Source organism: Anoplophora glabripennis, unplaced genomic scaffold (genome assembly GCF_000390285.2).
Source record: "Anoplophora glabripennis isolate ALB-LARVAE unplaced genomic scaffold, Agla_2.0 scaffold191, whole genome shotgun sequence".
NCBI classification, from domain to species: Eukaryota; Metazoa; Arthropoda; class Insecta; order Coleoptera; family Cerambycidae; genus Anoplophora; species Anoplophora glabripennis.
Genome location: NW_019416357.1, coordinates 570,567 through 592,662, shown reverse-complemented (window position 1 = coordinate 592,662; position 22,096 = coordinate 570,567). Strand labels below are relative to the sequence as shown.

At 31.7% G+C, this 22,096-nt stretch overlaps 1 protein-coding gene across 5 annotated transcripts in view; it reads right to left on the bottom strand.

Annotated features, from left to right (window-relative positions):
• LOC108905810 (disco-interacting protein 2) overlaps positions 1–22,096 on the bottom strand; it is a 536,129-nt gene that overhangs the window by 262,660 nt on the left and 251,373 nt on the right. For 4 of the 5 annotated variants that reach the window (XM_018708829.2, XM_018708830.2, XM_018708831.2 and 1 more), the window contains exon 1: positions 16,973–17,294. The exons of the other annotated variant lie outside the window; for it this stretch is intronic. The gene's annotated coding sequence lies outside the window, so the exon portion shown is untranslated. Of the gene's footprint in view, positions 1–16,972; positions 17,295–22,096 lie in introns of those variants that run through there. 5 annotated transcript variants of the gene reach the window in all.

Below are 22,096 nucleotides of genomic sequence, written 5' to 3'. Positions count from 1 at the left end.
TTTCGACCATTTTTGAGCTCTTGTGCATAAACAAATTATCGGAATTTAATCGGATTTTTTTCATTTTATAGGCTTATTTAATACCTACCTTTTTTGTATAAACTTTTTTTCGCTATGAATGATAGTTTTTTTACGCGAGTCAAAAAAAAAAACACTTTTCCACAACTTTGACCATTGTTTAAACAAAGTTTCCCAACTAGCCTCGAGTTGATTTTTTGATATTTTGTTTACAATACGTTTCCGAACAATATTCTGCAGAGAAACTGCTAATAGTATTTTTTTCCCGAAACAGGTTGTTTCATGTCTATAATGACTGGACTAAATGTATTAATTAGGTAGTTCACGCAATAAACTGTATTGCTGTTTAAAATATACGTACACTTTTAAAGTTAGCCCTGTACAAGCGCACACACATTATATCTTGAGGTTGCTAAAAATTACAAAATTTTCTGTAAGTAATATTTTACTTTTTGTTACGATGCCCTAAATAATGGTTTAATTTCAATAAGGGAGGGGTTTGAAAAAAAAAGAATAACATTTAATGAAATTATGAACAGGCCGCTTTTACCGCCTAACTTTAATTAAAGTAGTTACTGCCGTAATAAAATTTTACACCTCACCAGCCTGCCGACTAATGCCCATGTTCAGATTAAAGTCTTAAGAGTTCCATAAAACTTGGCGAAATATTTCAGCTTTCTATTGATTGCGCTGAAGTTGCGTGTAAAGATTACTAACAACGATCACATATATCTTCTCAACCTGAATGTGTTTTAGATACATGTTGAATTGTTGGATAAAAACTGTGATGTGTCTAGTTCATATAATACCACAGAAGAAGCAATAAAGTTGTTTATTACTTTGAAACAAAGTCTAAAATACCTTAAGGTTAAAGTAAGAATGTTCAAGGTAAAGCAAAAAATTGTTTTTATTCCCAAGACACATATTTTTAGCAGCAGCAATTTTTCTGGTAGTGTTTCTGTAGTTGCGAATTCTCAATCTATATATGTAGGTATACTCGTATTTTTGATTTAGATAAGTGACAAATTAATCTAATAATATTGACAATATTAAAATCCGAGTTAAAACCTGCTTTACGTTTTCCAATAAATTTATCAAGAAATTGTCCAAGGTGTGTTGGCATATGTGTGTAATATAAAAATTGTGATACATTTGATAGCTTTAACAAATTGATCAAAAAGTTCAAAACAAAGAAGCTAGTTCCAATAAAATAGACCGCTTTTGAGGATTTAGTTATGCAATTTATTTTTAAAGCTCATATAAATACAAAAATAATCCGTTATATTTTGCAGGTTTAAACTTATCTGCCACTACCTACATGTTCCACCAACTGGAAAATATACGCTGACTGCAGATAACATTGAGTGATTGTGTTGCGTGCAATAAAGCATCTCTTAATTCAGCAAAAATTGCTGCAAGTTTTTAATATCAACTGTGGGAGTATATTGGTCTTACTTTAAAGCTCACTTTCAAAATTAATATTTATATGAAATAATATTGGAACAACTTTGATTTAATTTGAAATTTAACGCAATATTTTGCGTTATTCGGTTAATATGTATATTCATTAAAAAAATGTTTTTGTCTTTCCAAAGTGTTTGGACAGTTTTTGAGTGAATGATGATTTTCAAATTAGTTCTTTTATATCAAAATTCAAATAGCTTCACATTTATTTGAAAAATGTTTCGCTAATATTGCGGTTTATTCAGGGATATTTCGTCATATTCCAGAATATTTCGATATATTCTCACTGCATTTTGACCAAAATGTACACTATACGGTTGAGGTCTATACGGTTGAGTCATCGCACTGTTCCTGGAGTAGATATATCCATAAAGAACTTGCATTAAGACTAATGACGGAATTACCTGATGATTAATGATTTATAAACAAGTAGTTTTCGTTTTTGTCTATTTCTGTAACTACTTATTCTTGCCGGGTGTCCGGACATTTGTAGTATAAACATGCAATAAGGCATTTACCTATCTATCTAAATCAAAGTCTAAACATGTGTGCTTATGCACCATTAACCGCTAACCTACTTTAAAATTTATACAGAGAGTTCTAATGTACTACCGAGAAAATTATTCAGGTTTTTCTATGATTGGATATAAGAAAAAAGTTCTTATGAAAATATGTCCGCAAAAGCTATTTTTTTAGAATAAAAAAACAACGTTTTGTTATTTTATTTATTCACAAGGTGATACTTTTTTGGAATTATAGCCATTCTAATCCTCTCATTTTTTTCTTTCGAGAACGTCAAAAATGACACATGAAATCATAGTCGCAAAACTACATACTTTTTGTACGATTCTATTAGTAATGACACTGTTTCACAAAATCCTGATTTTCTCAAAAACCGCTATTTTTTCGAAACATATGTAAGAGTAGATAAATTTTTAAAATTAAATTTCCTAAATTACGGTTTTCTCACAAACGGTTATTTTTTCCAAAAATTTGTAAGAGTAGAAAAGTTTTTAAAATTAAATTTCCTGTCATACTGGTAAAACTATTTAATAGTTGGCATAAAAAAATCGATATCATTTTAAGGGCGCCCTACCCCTAGTCCGGCCCTTATTGGGCTTCCAACAAATTCATATTTTTACCAATTGAAGATAACAATAAAAGCAATTTATGTATCAAATTTGGTGGCTCTCTGTTAAGGCGTTGCTGCAATATGATTGTTTTTCAAAATTTAACACTCATCTTCAGAGGCTAATATCTCTTCAACGGTACATCTCAGAAAAAAAAATTTTACATAAAAAATCGGAATATTTTAAGATCCTCTACACGTGACTGCTCTGTGTCGGCAGAGTTATGAAACACCCTTTATATTCTTATAATGTAATGAGTGCAACGATTGTGTATCTTTTTGTTTTTAAATATTTACCTCCACTAATTTGAGATTTACGAAGTCCCGATCGCGAATATATAAATTTTGTTAATATTATGTTATTTTCATATCAGCTGCTGTTTAATTTAAATAAATAAAATAAATAAAATAATTTTTATTACGAATTTTTTAAATTTTTCCATTTCTGCAAATTTTACAATTTTTTACTTATGTAGTAAATCTCCAGGCAGTTTTAGAAACAACCCTTCAGCTTCATAGCTCTGTGGGTGGAAGTAATTTTGCACAAAAAGCACAAGTAATTAGCAATATGGCTGATTTTTTTTAAGTTCTTCAAAGTATGCAGATTAATATAAGAAAAAGTTCACTGGTCTATCAATTTCCTAAAGTCCAAAAAAATTTTGAAAAACATTTTGATTTTCGAAATTCTTTAATATTTTGGACATGGATCATGATACAGAAAAATAAAAAATACTGCCTTGTAGAAGAAGTTTCTTCCAACAAAAAATACACTTTGTACTTTTTTCGTCCGAACTACGGTTTATCTGGAAAAAGATTATTAAAACCATGAAGTTATCTTCCGCGGGCAAACAAGTGAATAAATTCAATCTTCAAACGTAAGCATTGTCAAATTTCACTCAAATATTGAATATTTTAATATGTGGAAATAAATATTCGATCATAATTCAATGCAATGCAAAAAAATAAACAATTTAAAAAATTAAAAATTTTTTAAAATTTCCAAAATATTTTTCTTTAGATTTTCGGATATACTCAGGGTAGTAAATGGNGGCAGAGTTATGAAACACCCTTTATATTCTTATAATGTAATGAGTGCAACGATTGTGTATCTTTTTGTTTTTAAATATTTACCTCCACTAATTTGAGATTTACGAAGTCCCGATCGCGAATATATAAATTTTGTTAATATTATATTATTTTCATATCAGCTGCTGTTTAATTTTAGTAAAATAATTTTTATTACGAATTTTTAAAATTTTTCCATTTCTGCAATTTTTACAATTTTTTAGTTATGTAGAACGATTCATTAAATCTCCAGGCACAGTTTTAGAAACAACCCAAAAATGTACCCCCAACCCCAAATTGTGCAAAAAAAGCACAATTAATTAGCAATATGGCTGATTTTTTTTAAGTTCTTCAAAGTATGCAGATTAATATAAGAAAAAGTTCACTGGTCTATCAATTTCCCAAAGTACAAACAAATTTTGAAAAACATTTTGATTTTCGAAATTCTTTAATATTTTGGACAAGGATTATGATACAGAAAAATAAAAAATACTGCCTTGTCTGGAAAAAAATTATTAAAGCCATGAAGTTATTTTCCGCGTCCAAACAAGTGATTAAATTCAATCTTCAAACGTAAGCATTGTCAAATTTCACTCAAATATTGAATATATTAATATGTGGAAATGAATATTCGATCTTAATACAATGGAAAAAAAAATAAAAAAATTCAAAACTAAAAAAAAATTCAAAATTTTCCTACCTGGATACTTTCATACCTGTTGACTATTCACATTCTACTCTTTGAATATTCGTCTTCATATTGTAACAGTATCAAATTTTATATTTCAACGATCGGGAACTAGAAGAATTGCTAATATCTTAAAATATATAAAAAATCATTAAAAGTGAAAAAAGTTTGTAACCAAATGAATTTGTGCTTAGAGATTCTTAATCTGTGTAATTCTCCTAACATTTTAAAAAAAGTTTCATTCAAATTGGTTTAATTTTAATAAAGTTCCAGAGGCTAATATATATATTTTGCCGTAAACTCAAGATTCCTAAAATTTTAAAAATAACTAACAGCAGTCGTTTTTCGTAATTAGATAAAATTCATTACCCGGAAATTTTACTTGTGAAAGAGGTCACCTAAATAACAATTCGCGGTGTTGAAAAAAATTTTTCGAACTATCCTTATGTTTAAGTATATTTGTCATTGAGACGCTTGGTTTTCAATTCGAATATGTATATATGTTTAATTTTTTAATCGATCTTTCATTTGAAAAAAAATATACCATTGAAAAGTTTAGACTTCCTACTTGAAAATGGAATACAATTATTAATTTCTTTATCTCGATCTTCATCCCAGTCCAAAATATTAAAGAATTTTGAAAATCAATAAGTTTTTCAATTTTTTTTTGGACTTTGGGAACTCGATAGACCAATGAACCTTTTCTTATATTAATCTGCATACTTTGAATTACTTATATAAAAAAAATCAGCCATATTGCAAGTTAATTGTTTCTGTGGCCTCTACTGACTGGGCTATTCAGTGAACTCCAGAAAACCACCCTTAAAAATTAAAAATCAGCAAAAATTCTATATTCTGAAGACGAAGTTCTTGGCTTTCCAAAAATATAACTATAATTTGCTATTTAAACGAAGAAACAAATATTGTATGAAAAGTAAAAAAGACATGTAGGTATGTAGTTTTTTTTCTAAATTTAAAACAAGGGATNAAAAATATAACTATAATTTGCTATTTAAACGAAGAAACAAATATTGTATGAAAAGTAAAAAAGACATGTAGGTATGTAGTTTTTTTTCTAAATTTAAAACAAGGGATGAAATAGGCTAAGAACAGAATTTGGTGCCAATAATGGCCGTGAAGCAAAACTTCTTCAAAAATTAGGTGTTTTGCTATAACAGCAGCAGGAATAATTGAAAACGTCAAAATTTTCAGTTTTTGGCTACAATTGAAAAATTTGAAACATCGAAAATCTTTTTTTTAAATTTCTCTAAAAAAAGTTACCAATTTTCGCGAAAACCATAACGTTCTACCTTTAAGAACAATCCAAACAAATTTCTTGGTGAAAAATTTTAACACTGTATTTAGTTAGCTAAGGTTAATTATTCATCTACTTTGGAGAAATAGAAACGAAGCATAGGAAAAGACCATTTCTTTCAATTTTCATAAAAATATACATTACATTTAATTAGGTGTATATTTTACGTCAGTTTCAGTTCGATAATTTTTCCGGGGCAAGGAATAGGAATCACATGTAATCGTTTTTTACACACATGTGCACTGGTATTTACTTGCCTGAATACCTCTTTGTACAGATTCCTGTCTGCTATATAAGAAACATCATATGTAATTAAAGTCTCTTGTTTCATTACACTTTAATGGAACAAGCATGAATTCTTGATAAATACCTCGTTAAAATTCAAAGAGTTATTCAGAAACCCATTAACGCCGGAGGAAAAATTGTTAGATGGTTGAGTAGAGGTCTAATTTTGGACCATATGTTAAGCCTAATAAATACTAAATAAGCTGTCTGTGAATTCTGTATAAATAAATCTCTGGTATAAAAACTATAAATAAATATAAGTTTGAAAAGGTCAAAGTTATAAAAAACTATTCCATTTAACTATACGACCTTGTCTCGGTCTCCCACATATTATTATATCTGTAATAATTTGGCTAAAATAGTGTGTCCTGAACCATATAAAAAATTGGATACAGGCGGTGAATATTCATTAGAAAAGTTATTATGAGAATTTATAACAATTTTGTAAGTAAACTTGCCTAGTAAATCTCAAGTTCATTAGAATACGACACAGAAACAAACCAATTATTTTCTATTTTTTATTATCGAAAACCTGCGGGAAAACAAAAACTTTTATTTTCTCAGTTAATCTCAGTTATGATTTTTAAATTAGTTCGAGAAGTTGCTTGAAAATAATGTCTTCGGGGCTGATAAATCAAGGAACCACGTAAAAATAAACATAGTCCAGTCCAGATTTTTTAATCAAAGTCCATTTATATTAACTTACCTATACTCATATTATACTTTAAAGTATATTATATACTGCTCCCTTAGTTTGGTACCGCTACAGCTTATTTTATTTAACTTTAAAACGGTTTCAGATAGGAAGTTTCTTAGTTGCTATATATCTCTATTTATTTAAGTGTAATATACAGAGCCTTAACAAATGTTAACAATCCACTGACCGCTGAGATTAGGCAACCCAACATTGCACGATTGGTACCTACTGGTAACGAAAAATCCTAAATCCGGGTTTCACTAACAATANCATATGCATTTACAGAGAATTTAATTTTTCAAATTTAATTTGTTTAAAAATGACTGAAAAAATGTTAATATTATTCATTAAATTGTTAAGATAGGTAATTATTATAAAATGAAATAGTAACGTCTATAGTTTAGTTAGTACTATTTTTCTTCGAATTTTTTTAAAAAATCGTTCTAAGTGAGGGAAGAGCGAGGGTAAATCAAAAATTAAATCTCGGGTTGAAATAATGATAATACAATAGCTCCAATGCTCATGAATTTTCGCGCTACTACAAATTAAAAAAAGAATCATCTCGATAGGTTCATTATTAACCGAGATATGGCTAATTTTTCCAGTTCCATCGATTTGAAGCCGCTCGATCATTTTCCTGCGCGCAACCAGGCGCGTAGCGCGCATGCTACGCCTAGCTCTTTCCACTCGTTCGCTAGACCGAGTAATAGAACGCATCGCCGCTATCTTCTCTTTTGCAATTAAATAGTTGAATTCACCTGAATATTAATGTAGGACATGAAAATATAGCTCTTAAGGGCCCCATATTCTTTAAATAGTGTTTTCCGCAAAGACAAATAATTTCAAACATTTAATAACTGAATAATCTAAAGGAATCAAATAATAGGAATGTTATGTCATGCCACCTGAGTATTTTCAAAGACGCCGCAGTAAAACGAATAAACGGGTGCAAAAAACGATCAAACCATCAAGGTTTTAGGTACTGAAATCTACGAAAATACTAACTTTTTTATATATAATTCCACATGTAAATATTCTTATAACATTTACTTGCTTAGTCNTTTCATTGGAAATCAACCAGGAATCGAATGCCGCTTTCCGTTTTCTTTGTCATTTTCATGTAACCTATCGCTCCTTCAAGCCCAGTGTGACTAACTTACCTATACTCATATTATACTTTAAAGTATATTATATACTACTCCCTTAGTTTGGTACCGCTACAGCTTATTGTATTTAACTTTAAAACGGTTTCAGATAGGAAGTTTCTTAGTTGCTATATATCTCTATTTATTTAAGTGTAATATACAGAGCCTTAACAAATGTTAACAATCCACTGACCGCTGAGATTAGGCAACCCAACATTGCACGAATGGTACCTACTGGTAACGAAAAATCCTAAATCCGGGTTTCACTAACAATAATGATTTGTTTACAATGAACGAGGCCGGTGTATAAAAATAATAGTGCCGTGCAAGAAATGCACATTTTAAAAAATAATTTGACTTATACAGGGTGATTCGTTATTGGAGGCCAAACCAAAGTTTTATTTTTTTAAACGGAATAGTCTGTATTTGAGTCGATGATTACATTTTACATGGAATTATGCAACTTTTTCGTAATAGGTACTATGTACCAAAAATCAGCCGTTCCGAGATATTAATATTTTAATATAAAAAATTACATTTTTGGCGTTACACTTGACAGTTGCTGATATACTCGTTTTTTGAGACACAATCTAATCAATCAATCGTCACACATATTGTACCAGGCTCACTGTAAATTCTGAAGTGGTCATTGTTTATAAATGTCATACAGAGTGTTCACAAAATCGTAACAAATGTTATCTCTTTCAAATGCAAATTTTTTGTTTTTTTTTCAAATGAAACAACTTGTATTTTTTAATGGGATGTGAAAGATCTTCTCAAAATCTACAACTTTCATAATAGGTGTTATATATCAGTTCCTCATATTTTACGATATGTTTAGCAATTTCTTTATTTTTAATTTTTTTTACCATAAATAGCGTCGATGTATTAGGGCTAAAGTGTTGAAACAAAGAAGCATTACTTAAAATGTATCTTTGCTTTTTGCAGAAAAGAACAATGATCCTAAATTATGCAGCTTTCTTATTCTTATTGAATTTTTAGTGAACGAGACATCTTTCATATGATAGCAATAAGTATATATATATTTATTGATAAAACAAAGTGTTACAATAGATATTCAAACATATTTCATGTAGTATTTCTGGTGTAATATCAAGACAAACTTGTCTTATTTTATTATTTATCTTATCGTCACGAGTACTTGGTAACTCTCTATTTACTCTGTCTTTTACAAACACCCTCAAAAAAAGTCAAGTGGTGTAAGGTCGTATGATCTAAGAGGCCATGACAGTGGCCCACCTCGACCAATCCATCTACATAGAGTAGTTTGTTGTTTCCCGAAGCACCAGCAGTTAGCATTCTTGTCTGTGAGGTTGAATATCTTTTGCATACGATGTCTGGTGTTGAAGAACATTTCATAAGATTAAAAAATATATATTTTCTTGAATTTGTTTGAATTAGCTTAATATCTTAAAAAGGAGCAAAAACCATGTGGGAATTATACTGGTAACTGTGTCATATTATTAAGACATTATTAACATGAAATTAACCATATCCTGACATGCTGTTGGATCGTAGTAATATTCATTCATTTTCTGTTAAGAACAAGATAAGTTAATATTAGTAGTTTTATACACACTGAGTGAAAGAGAAAACAATCAAATTTAAATATCGTTAGCTTAGTGGCTATCCAGTGAAGGTCATAGAAGGGTAGAATTGCTTAAGAATTTGTTCATTTCCTCAAGAGTTTCAAATTATATGACCTAGGTACATTAACATTATATAGTTAAATAAAGAGACCTACATAAAGTCACAGTATAAAATTCTACTTATAAACTGATATAACCCAATTAAATAAAAAATGTATCTTTAAATAAAAAAATGGATCTGTAAATGGTCCATATTTTAATGCTATATGAAAAAAAATAATTTGTTTTTAAATAAGATGTTTGAAAGCATTTTTGAATGAAGTTATTTTCATTACGTATTTAATAAAAGCAACTACTCGAAATAAGTCGAATTCTTTTTCTAAATAAGAAGAAAAGACGGTTAATTTTAAAAAAATACTTAAACTAAAAATGCAAATATTATAAAACTGTTAATAGTATACTGTTATATTAGGATTAAAAGTGTTACTTTTGTGGCGAGCAAATTTTGCATTTGCCAGCCGAAAGGTAGCGTAGCCGATGCAAAATTGCGAGACAAAAAAGACACTTTTAATCCGAATAAAATATGTCATTTTTTCTCCAACCGAAATCCCCCATTTAATTATTAATTTGTGCTTTGAAATTATTCAAACCAAATCTCGGTAATAAAGCAAAGTAGGTAAGTAGGATACTCGGTAGGATATATCGATGTAGTCATGGATAGTCAAACATTAGTCGCCATATTGCCTTATTGAGTTCATTTGTGATTGTTTTTGGTTCAATTTGCTGAAAACTCTGTAAAAATGTAATCTAATGAAGATTTAGGTGTGCCTGAGGAGATACTGGATTGTGCGAAAGAGGTTTCTTTGAATCTTCTCCCAAAGATATCTCGAGAAATTTATAAATGTGTCTGTCAACGTTTTATGGATAGGCGCTAGGAAAAAACATTAAGTTGTATTCAGAGGATGTATTAATGGTGTATTCCTCAAACTTAGCAAATAAAATGAAGCCGTCAACCCTTTGGTCACAATATTGAATGTTGCGGTCAACGTTGGATATAAAGATGAGGATTGATATAAGCAAATATTCAAAGTTGCGTGCTTTTCTCAAGAGACAAAATGAAGGATATGTACCGCGAGTATTTACAAAGGAGCAAGTTGATTGCTTTTTGAATAGAGCACCTGATAATTTATACTTGATGATGAAGGTAAAGGCTTTAAAAATAAAAAAACTAAATTTTTAAAAAGCTTCTTTGTAGGTCGTCCTAATATTGGGGGTTGTAGGCGCATTCCGTTCTAATGAATTAGTCAATTTAACAATTGATAATGTTGAAGATGTGAACTCGGCCTTAATTATAAAAATTCCCAATACTAAAACCAAGACACCACGTTGTTTTACTGTGCTGGGAGACAATTATTTAAGTTTTTATCGAAAATTTGTTGCTTTACGTCCACCCGGATTGGTAGAACGTCGATTATTTCTCAGATATGCGATGACGTCATTGATCGGATGACCCACATTTGTGGGTCATAGCTCTTTTGAAAGGTCAATTTGAAAATTTACTATAACTTGGGCTGTTAAAAATACATTTTTTGTTCTAATTCTAGAATTCTTTCTTTGACAATATACAAAATTCTATAACCGAAACTGATTGATATGGTAGAATAGAATTACAAGGTATTCCCACAATTATATTAAAAAACACTTCGATGACGTCATCAGTTTCACACAAATGACGTCATATGCAAAAGAAATATTTTGCAAAAAAAGTAAAAATTGACCTGTTTCACGATTTTTGTCCAGTCACCGATTTATGAAATAATTTCCACCATACTGTATAATATCATTTGACGAAAATATAGTAGATACCTACCATTTTTAGAATAATTTTGATTTATTAATATCCTTAAAGTATTGTAAAATCGAGTGTAAAACCTTGGTAGGTACGCACTACCCTTTTTATTATTACTTTATTATTTAACGATTTTCAGGACAATAATATTATTATTTTTATAGAAATATATCACATATTCTTTTATTGCAAAACATAAATGAAATACGTAACCACAACGTAATTAACTAAAATAACTTTTTTCTAATTTATCTGCAATCAAATCCAAAACATATGTTCATTTTTACACTGCTACTACAGCTAGGTATGGGTAATTCATAAGTTACCAACATAAATCAAACCGATTCCAGATTGCAACTTATTATTTTGTCCAATCAGGTTCCTGTCGATACGAAAGATGGTCCTGACACTCTGATAGATTATGATTTAATGTTGGAAATCGCAGTAGAAAACAGTAACTTACATGTAAAACACGCAAGTGAATGAAATAAATGTGGTAATACGTAACAATTTTAAGAAAGAAATATTTAATAAAGTCGAGCAAATACATAATTTTGATAAACTAATAATAATATGATGACGATGGTAAGAATAACGATGAAAATAATAGTAATAAACTCACGGCAATTTGATTTTTTTTTAAGTTTAGTTTCAGAAATATAGGCTCGAGAAGCAAACATAGCTACTGATATGTAAAATATGCATGTATGTAAAGTTGTGCGATAAGTTCTACAGAATGAGTGTTATAATCCGCGGAAATGGTTATGTGGGCATAAAATATACAACAGTAAAAAGGATTTTTCATTCCATTAAATTTACCCATAATATATGAGCCTGATAAGAGTTACGCCATATTCTATAATAATAAAGAATTATAACCTTATGGCAGAGAAAATGTCTGCACAGCCTGTCGTATAATATAAAATACTTTTTATTTAAATGCAATTTATCAAATAATTTTTATAACGTTGTATGTAAAGCTGGCATCACACGGGGTGTTCGCGAATACTGTGATGCTGGCTTAATTTTAAGCCGACATCGACTTTACTTAGACCACAATTAGGCCAGGAAAAAAGCTGGGATATGACCATTTCGCGACTTTTTGTTTCGGCAAGCTGAATTTATTACTATAGATGTTAAATATTGTGTACAATAACATGCTATGCTTGTACGGAGGATTGGCACCCTCCTCTGTGTATGTGTATGGTAGGGTGGAAGAATGTTGGCTTGGGTCAATGTGAGAGATTGACACCGGTTGGCATTTAACCACCCCCCAAATTAATGAGGTTTTCCAGGTTTCCCTCATTCCTGCACTGAATGGTGGTTAGGGCCTACCAACATAAGTCGTTCCTGGGCGCAAATAGGTTGTCCTAGGTTGTAAATTTGAAATTAAAAAAAAAATGATAGATTTCAATGTATTATTATGAAATCTACCACGAAAAAAAATCAGTGCGATTGTGGAAGATCCTCGGAATCGTCCAGACTAATAATGAGTTAATTTGTTTATAAGGCCGTAACTTGTAAACTATTCAACTTACCGATTCCAGATTTCGTGTGAGTTATTAGACAGTGATAATGAATGAGAGGATGCAATGACAAAACGTTCTGGTAACAATAACGCAGTTTATAAAAAATGTTTAATTCAAAAGTCATAAAAAAACTTCTTCTGTTTATAACTTTTGATCTAATCAATATTTTTTGACGCTCGAATTCAGTTTGCCGAAACAAAAAGTCGCGTCCATTTCTACATTTCCTTCACTGTTTCGAATGCATGGCATAAGCAATCAAGACCTAGACGTGAAAATAAAAATTTAACTCGTCAAATTTTATGAATAATCTTTTTTCTCGAACACTTCTCTCATTTTTCGAACTACAATATCAGTGACATTACTGATCAAATTAACACAAAAACCCTTACATATCATCGTTAAATTAGTAATTAACAATGAGTTTTTTTTAGTTTGTTTTTAAATTTTATACACTTTATATGCTGCAATATTATGAATAAACGATTACTAATTGATTATTTAGACTTAGTCATCGAGTCCCCTTTTCTTCTCGAAGAATAACTGATTTGTTTTACTTGGGAAAAATTAATTAATTTATCGAACAAAAAATGTTATGCCAACTTTGTTGTATAAGTTTTCTGTTAAACGCTTTCTGATGACCTTTACTCCTATTAAAGTGTAAATTGTTTGTAGGTATATTAGTAATGAACTTGATGAGATCTGTTTCCGCTGCAAAAAAGTTGGATTTTCAATCGATTCAAGATGAATATTATTAGTTCCACTTTTTGTTTCTTATATAGATATCGGGAAAATAAATTTATGTTTATTTAATACGCTGAGAATTTGGTAAAACAAATACAGTGTCTTCATACACGCCCGAGCCCCACGTGACCAGCTTTATTTTGGAGGTCAGTAAATTTGATTTTTTTAAGTTGGTGTTCAGAAATTACCAAGAAAAATTACCAACTTAGGACACTAGATGAAATGTCAATCCAGAGGCGTTCGTAATTTTTCGTGTTATTGTTTGTACAATTTGGCAGGGTTTACCAGTATTATACTTCTCTACAAATTAATCATTGCCGGTTGAGTTGAAAAAAAAAATGTTATGTTCATTTCTTTCATTGTTATTTCTTGTAGATTTGTGTAAAAATGCCGTTTACACCGAAACAAGACGCATTCTTATTTTGATGGCACATTTTCGCAGTGGCATACGGAACGTATATGGAATTTGATCTTATTTTTTGCAATCCTGCCTGGAACAATCCACTGAAGCCTTTCCTGATACTAATATTGTATATGATGTGTTTAAAAACCACAGATTAATCCTTATTAAAAGATATGAGGAAAAACACAGCATTTGTAAGGGCAAATCGACAAGCAGACTTACTGTTTAATAGAAAATGTTGTTGAAGATATTCGATAACGTATGGTGCAAAGTCCTAAGAAACCTGCTTCGCAGTTATCTACTCAAACAGGTATTGCGATAAACTTAATGTAGTTTGTATTATGTAAATTTTTTAACCTGAAGCTAAAGTTAAAAAATTAAATAATTTTGAAAATTTTTTAATACTAATATTGAACTGTGTTTTTTATCAACATATAAAATATTATGTTGGTTAATTTGTGTATTTACAAGAAATAACTGTACATATTCTATTGACAAATGTCCGTAGGTGTATCAGTTGGGACTTGTCACAAGGCATTAAAGATGCAGCTGCATATGTATCCCTATGAGGTTTCTGTTGTGCAAAAGTTACATCCTCCTGATCCCAATCAGCGAGTACATTATTGTCAATGGTTTAATGAACATTTAAACGACCATAATTTATTAGACCTGACGTTTTATTCGGATGAGGCATGGGTACATTTATATGGTTGTGTAAATAGTCAGAATTATAAAACTTGGGAAAATCCGCTTAATTTTATTGAAACATCGTTACATCCCCAGAAGATCTGGATCAGTTTCAAGAAGACGGATAATAGGACCAATTTTTTTTCCGAGAAGTAATAAATAAAGAACGATACCGTAACATTTTACAACAAGCCCTGGAATTAATACATGACGATGAACTGCAGCATGGGTATTTTCAACAAGATGGAACCACATCACTACTGCAGCAGAAACTATCTTCAGCAATTTTATGGTGATTTTTTATGGTTACTAGGGGTTTGTGGCCTACTCGAAGCCTTAATCTCACGCCTTTAGATTTTTATCTGTTTGGTCATATCAAAAATAACATATTTAAACATCCTCTCCACACCCTTGAATAGCTGGAAGCAACAATTGAACATGAAAAAAATAGTATAACACCAAATGAACTTGAACGTATTTTTGAGTGCATGAAAGGCAGAGTAAACTTTTGTTTGGAAAATGAAGGTGGTCATTTTGAATTACTTTGATTAATACTATAATAAATACTTTTTAGCTGAGTAAAAAACTTTGTGTTTATGTTAGTATTGTAAAGTAAGTTAATTTACTTATAATTTATATTTAAATATTGAAAATAAAATAAAACACACTTTTTGTATTTTATTAACATTATTTTCATTACCTCTGAATGAAACTGGATTACAAAAGAGCCTACATTTTTTACAAGAATAACTTTCAATCAAAAAATAATTTTTCAATATACCTAGAAGAAAATTTCAAAATATCTAGAGGGGTATGATTATTATGTAAGTAAAAATGTAAAGAATGATTTTTTTCTATTGAAAAAGAAACATATTTTGAACATTATTGTGATTTCACTAGTAACGTCATAAAATTATTTCTTGGTGGCATCTATACAGGGTGTTTGTAAATAAGTGTGAAATATTTTAGGGGGTGGTTGCAGAAGTTATTTTGTGAAAAAAAAGTAGGTCGAAGTATGCTTCGTTTCCAAGATATACTGTTTAAATTTTAATTTTTAATTTCATTTTTAAAGACTCGAAATTTGATGGTTATATTTTATTTAGTTTTATCTTTTTCTTCATTCTACCAACAAAATTGAAGGGACTATTTTCATTCAGAATTAATGGCAGATGTCTAAAAAATATCAAACCGGGAAAAAGTCAGTGGCGTACCATCTTTTTCGCACGAACGCCACTGGTGCAAGTAGAAATATTTGGATCACCCCAAAAAATGCACATTTATCCCTCCGTTTTTCAAAATTTCAAGTCAATATCTTTAAAACTCTGAAATAATCAATAAAAGTAAATAAAAAATTAAAATTTAAACACTCTGTATATCGGAAATGAAACATATTTCGACCTACATTTATATGAACTTTTTTTCACAAAATAACTTCAGCAACCACCCCCTAAACTATTTCGTACTTATTTACAAACATTTCGTCACACTTTATAAAATAAAGCCAACAGGGTTTAACCAGTGACTATAACAAGAATTCTTGTTATAGTCACTGGTTTAACGTATAACTATAATTTTAGTAAAATATCAGTTCTCTCGACCGAAAGTCTATGGGATATCCATCTGAACGAGTATCAAATTAAAATGCCGTTGCACGTTCCATCTAGTTGTACAGTGTCACTCTTGAGTTATCCGCTGGGCGAACAGAGAGTATTTTTAGCGAAATTAAAACATTTCATGTGAAACGCATATTTTATTAGGCAAGCCAAAGGCTCTGGAAATGTAAAATAAATTTAATTTTGCTAAAAATTGTTAAAATAATGTAACTGACCACGAGCAGTACAAGAATTGGAGATAAAATGGCTAGCGTAATTTATGTAACAGACAATTAATCATTAAATGTAAATATTAACAACGCAATTGCAACAAAAAGAATTAAATACTTATTTAATCTAGCGATTTCATCTAAATTCTTGTGAGGCTGTTTCTTTATACATTTTTATAGCAGTTATTTTGAATGGAAATAATTTGCTTCAACCCAACGGTTCAACGTTGATAATTACTATGTTACCTTTCTTTAACCACAGAAAGTTTGGGAATTACCTTTATAATAACGAATAAATTAAATTTATTAAAAGGATGCAGGTATGTGCTTTGCGTGATGATGATGAACATTATAATTTGTAATATTGTAGATAGACGATATGACTGGTATCGAATCAAAATTCAAGGCAATCCTATAACCACTACAGCGTGTCGTTTCGTTCCTATTTTTCTAGTGACGCAGTTCGTAGTGTCGCGCTAATAGGATTACCCAGAACTGGGGGTACTGAAAGCAAGATATATGTACCATAATCGTGTGTCCTTGTTCAGATCATGTGGGGGCTGGAAGGGTCAGCGAAGTTAAAACTTATGGACGATCCCTGGTATCCAAGACTACACCTCCGTACAAGTACAGTAATACCTCCTAGTGCAAAACACCAAATTCACTAACACCAAATCGCATTTTCCTGCACAGCACAATAACTCCAAGTTGCGAAAGAACTACCACCTCAGTCATCCTATCGATGCACCGAAAGCTCGAACGATTTAAATTCTCGGCTTAAACCTGTACAGATAAGATTACTGTTTGTTCAATCACCGTTTTCAAGGCTTGTCGACGACGTTCGTATAGGAACGCACAACCGGTAGACTGGCAGTACATGAAGCAGTTGTTGTGGACGGCCAGCGAGTTTGGGGGGGCAATCGGGCAATGTATAGTAGTATCTAAGGGGGCAAAAGAGAGAGTGATCTCCGCGGTTTCTCAATGCAGACATAGGCCATCGCTGCTGGACCACGCCTGATCTCGTAGGCCAGTGCGGCGTTCGAGATGGCCGTGTCAAAGACCGCGCCGTGTAACAGATTGCAACGGTGACTTCCACTAATCTTGTTAGATAATGGCTCTCTTGAAAAGGTATTTCGGTTTTAACGAAATTAACATTATTTAACGATCCGTGGATGGCTTCTTATTTACGGAAATATGATATAAATAATACAAAAGTATACAGGGTGTTACGAAATTAATCCACAATATTTTAAGAAAGCAGATTTACTGTTTATACAGGGTGTCCCATTAATATTGCGAAAAAATGCAGGGGGAGTTAGTTTTCTTAACCAAATATAAGAAAGAAAGTTCCTACAAACCTATGTTCGGAAATGCTTCGTTTCAGAGATACAGGGTGTTGAACTTTAGAGAAAATACAAGGTTTTTACTAATATCTGGAGAACCCTTATTCCGATTTTTTTGAAATTTGGTATGTTTGTTTATAAAAACGATAGACATCTTCTGACGTAATTTGATTCATTTTATCTATTCCAGCGGGGTCCTGTTGATATTAATAAGTAAACATATGAGACGTCACTGCTTTTTCTTAGGTGTCATATGTTTTTCTAATTATGCGATAAAAAATACTTGTTCGTCTCTTTACTTTTTTTGATATCTTGCTTCGTTTTCGAGCAAAAAATTAATAGCTTAAGTGTGTGATTTTAATAAGTACTTGAACTGTGTACTTGTCGATTCCTGCTTATCAAAATTAATTACACAAATAGTGAAATGTGCGATATGCACTTTCTTTATGGCCTTGCCAACGGTAATGCATTAGCCGCCAGGCGCCTTTATGAGCAGGAATACCCTAATCGTATAATTCCTCATCATACTATTTTCACCCGTCTTCATCAACGTCTTAGTGAAATTAGAAGTTTTCGAAAACTTACCGCAGGAAACGGGCGACCCCGCACAGCAATAACCCTACAATTGGAGGAAGATGTACTTCATGAAATTGAGGACACTCCAACAAGTACCAGACAGATTGCTAGAAACTTAAATGCAAGTCGTTCTACAATTTTCAGGATTTTAAAAAATAATCTTCAATACCCATATGCAACAGGTTCAGGCACTTTTACCTACTGATTTTGCGTTAAGAATAGATTTTTTTTTACCACCGAGGCTTACTGGAGATGTTTATCGACGTTTTCTTGAGGATGAATTGCTTGTACTTTTGGAAGACATCTGTTAAGGTTGCAAATGTATTTTATGCACGATGGTGCTCCACCCTATTTTAGTTTAGCTGCATGTGAATATTTGAACAATATCTACCCAAATCGCTGGATAGGTCAAGGAGGCACTCAATCCTGGTCCCAGAGGTCTCTCGACTTGGATTTTTTCCTTTGGGGTCACCTCAAACATTTGGTTTATACGACTCCAGTGCAAATCATAGACGAATTAAGAAACCGCATTATCGCATCCTGTGAAACAATTAGACATACAGCCGGAATATTTGAACGGGTTCGCCAATCAATGTGTCGTAGGATAGATGACTGTATTAGAGTTGAAAGTGCACATTTTCAACAACTGTTGTAATGCCTGTGTATGTAAAGTATTTTTCATATCATTGCTGTTTGTTAAATATTTTTTCTTATGTTTAAAATATTATTTAGCGAGTTATTGTTTCTTCTTCAAATTGTTTTTCCTTCAAATGTATTGTTAAAGTTGATTAGTAAATAACTAAAACATAGAATTTCTATTTTTGTTCTTCCCTTAAGAATGTGCATATGAAAGGATATTAATTTTTTGCTCGAAAGCGAAGTAAGATATCAAAAAAAGTAAAGAGACAAAAAAGTTGTATTTTTAATCGCATAATTAGAAAAAAATATGACACCTAAGAAAAAGCAGTGACGTCTCTTATGTTTACTTATTAATATCAACAGGAGTGAGACCCCGGACGCCGCTGGAATAGATAAAATAAATCAAATTACATCAGAAGACGTCTACCGTTTTTATAAACAAACATACCAAGGGTTTTTCAGATATTAGTAAAAACCTTGTATTTTCTCTAAATTTCAACACACTGTATCTCCGAAACGAAGTATTTTCGGACATAGGTTTATAGGAACTTTCTTTCTTATTTTTGGCCAATGAAACTACCCCCGAATTTTTTCGCAATATTAATGGGACACTCTGTATAAGGCTAGAGTCCAGAGTCCCTTATTCAAACCCGTAGATTTCTATATTTATTTATTTATTTTTATTAATTACTTGAAAATTTCATAAATTTTAATTTAATAATTTTTATGTTTTTTCTTTGTATTTCCAACAGTTTTTGAGACACCTGGCTCAAATTTGGACTGTAGGTTAAATTAGATTACCAACATCATTAGCCTTTCCTAATAGTTGTCACGATCTACAGGGTGATAATTTTTCTGGGTCGGACCTTCTTTCAGTCCCGCAAACTTTCTTCCGGTACAACACTGGCCTTTTCAAGAACAAGGGTTTAATTCACTGTTCAATTTAGAAACTTTTTGTCTCTTGCAATGGTTACAATGTACTGCCGTCTTCGAGCAAAAAAACTAAAAATGATTTCCTGTAAATCGCTAAATTAAAAGCTGGATTTCAAAATCCTCTACTTATGTTAGTAGATTGATAAAATTAGAAATTTTAATAATGCGGGATACCTCACATATTTTCTTATTAGTTTATTCGATACTATTTAATGAATTTTCAGGTGCTCGTAAATATCTCTTACAAACAAAAGTTTAAAAATTCAAGGCATAGCCAGATTTTCGAAATTCGTAATAATAAAGAAATGTTTATTTTGGTTAATACATGCACACCAAAATCAAAGTTCAAAATCTTGGAACACATGTGGCTTAGCATGCGTTGGAATATCGATCTACATGCGACTAAAAATAGTCGTACTTTACATAACTTGGAATAAATACACTTAATGTTTCAATCAGCTGCTTGCAGCGAAATGTGATACTAGTTTTCTTCCAGAATTTCCGTAAATATTAGATGACAATACTCAAAAATAGGGTGACTAAAGGACCCCGCACAAACCTAATGGATTTCAGGTCCCGGAGGATGTGTCTGAATTTTTGATATTTTGTACTTGATATCCTCCTGATCAAAAGAGTCAATGGGTACAAACTTGGACAAGAATGGACAGCTCTTGAGATACCGAAGAGCAAAGTCCCCTAAAATGAAACGTTTCTTGGGACTGCACGGTGATTAGATATACATTTTGGATCGTAATAGATATTTAAGTGCAATATTTTCATGTATATTTGACCCAATTAACTTCGATAATCCATCTACCCTAATATATATACAGGGTGTCCCATTTTAAATTACGCACCTGAATATCTTGTTAGGGAAGCCACCAATCCGAAAATATTGGGTTCGGAGGGGGATATCGGATGGTGACCTTAATTTTGACCTCGATCTTAACCTTCAAGACCATTTTTAAGGTCAAATCTAATTTTTTAAATAAGAACCTGTATCTTTGGTCCCGGAATAGAAAGAGCGCAAAATTTTACGTTGACTTATGGCTCGTTTACATTTAGAACGTTCGTTTACGTTTAGATAGGTACTTAAGGCTCTTCTTCATCAAGGTTAAATTGAAGGACACCATCCGATGTCCTCCTTTGAACCCACCAACTTTTGTAAGGGTTATTTTCGGATTGGTGGCTCCCCTGACGAGATATTCAGGTCCGTAATTTAAGTTATTTTGACCTTGACATAACATTTAAAGGTCGTTCCAAAGAAGAGTCTTAAGTACCTATCTAAACGTAAAATTTGCGCTCCTTCCGAATCTGTGGTCAAAAATAGAGGTTTCTACTTAAAAAATTATATTTGACCTTCAAATGCCCTTGAAGGTCAATGTCAAGGTCAAATTGAAGATCTCCATCCGGTGTCCTTCTTTGAAACCATCACCTTTCGTAAGGGTTATTTTCGGATTTCGAATAAAATGGGACACCCTGTACATATATTAGGTTAAATGGATTATCGGAGTTAATTGGGAAAAATATACATGAAAATATTACACTTAATAATGATAATGATCCAAAATCATATATCTGATTTGACCGCCTAGCCGGGTGTCTTGGCCGGCGGATTTCGATCTGCCGAGGCAAGCATCACGGACGTAGGCTGGAATTTGGATGGGTGACCTAAGGCAGGCTCGGGGACGTGGCTGTGGCAGCCTACCAGAGACCTGGGTCGCCCAACATTTGCTACATGCGTGTGGTCCTCGATATATGGTAATGAGAACAGAGCAAAGAAAATCTCTGTAACTCAAGACCATGTTATCATACATAAACTGTACGAGACTTTGCCACCAAGCCACCCGTGTAGTAAATAGGATGGTTTGAAGAAAAGTACTCGAGTAATGAAGGAGGGTGTACAAGGGGCCTAATAAGGCCTAAGTGCCGCGGTGGAAAAACAATTCCACCACCCTCCGACATACATACATACATACATACATACATACATACATACATACATACATACATACATACATACATACATACATACATACATACATACATACATATATCTGATGGTCTCAAGGAATGTTTCAGTTTCGGGAACATTGTTCCTCGGTATCTCAAAAACTGTCCATTTTTGTCCAACTTGGTGCCCATAGACACTTTTGAT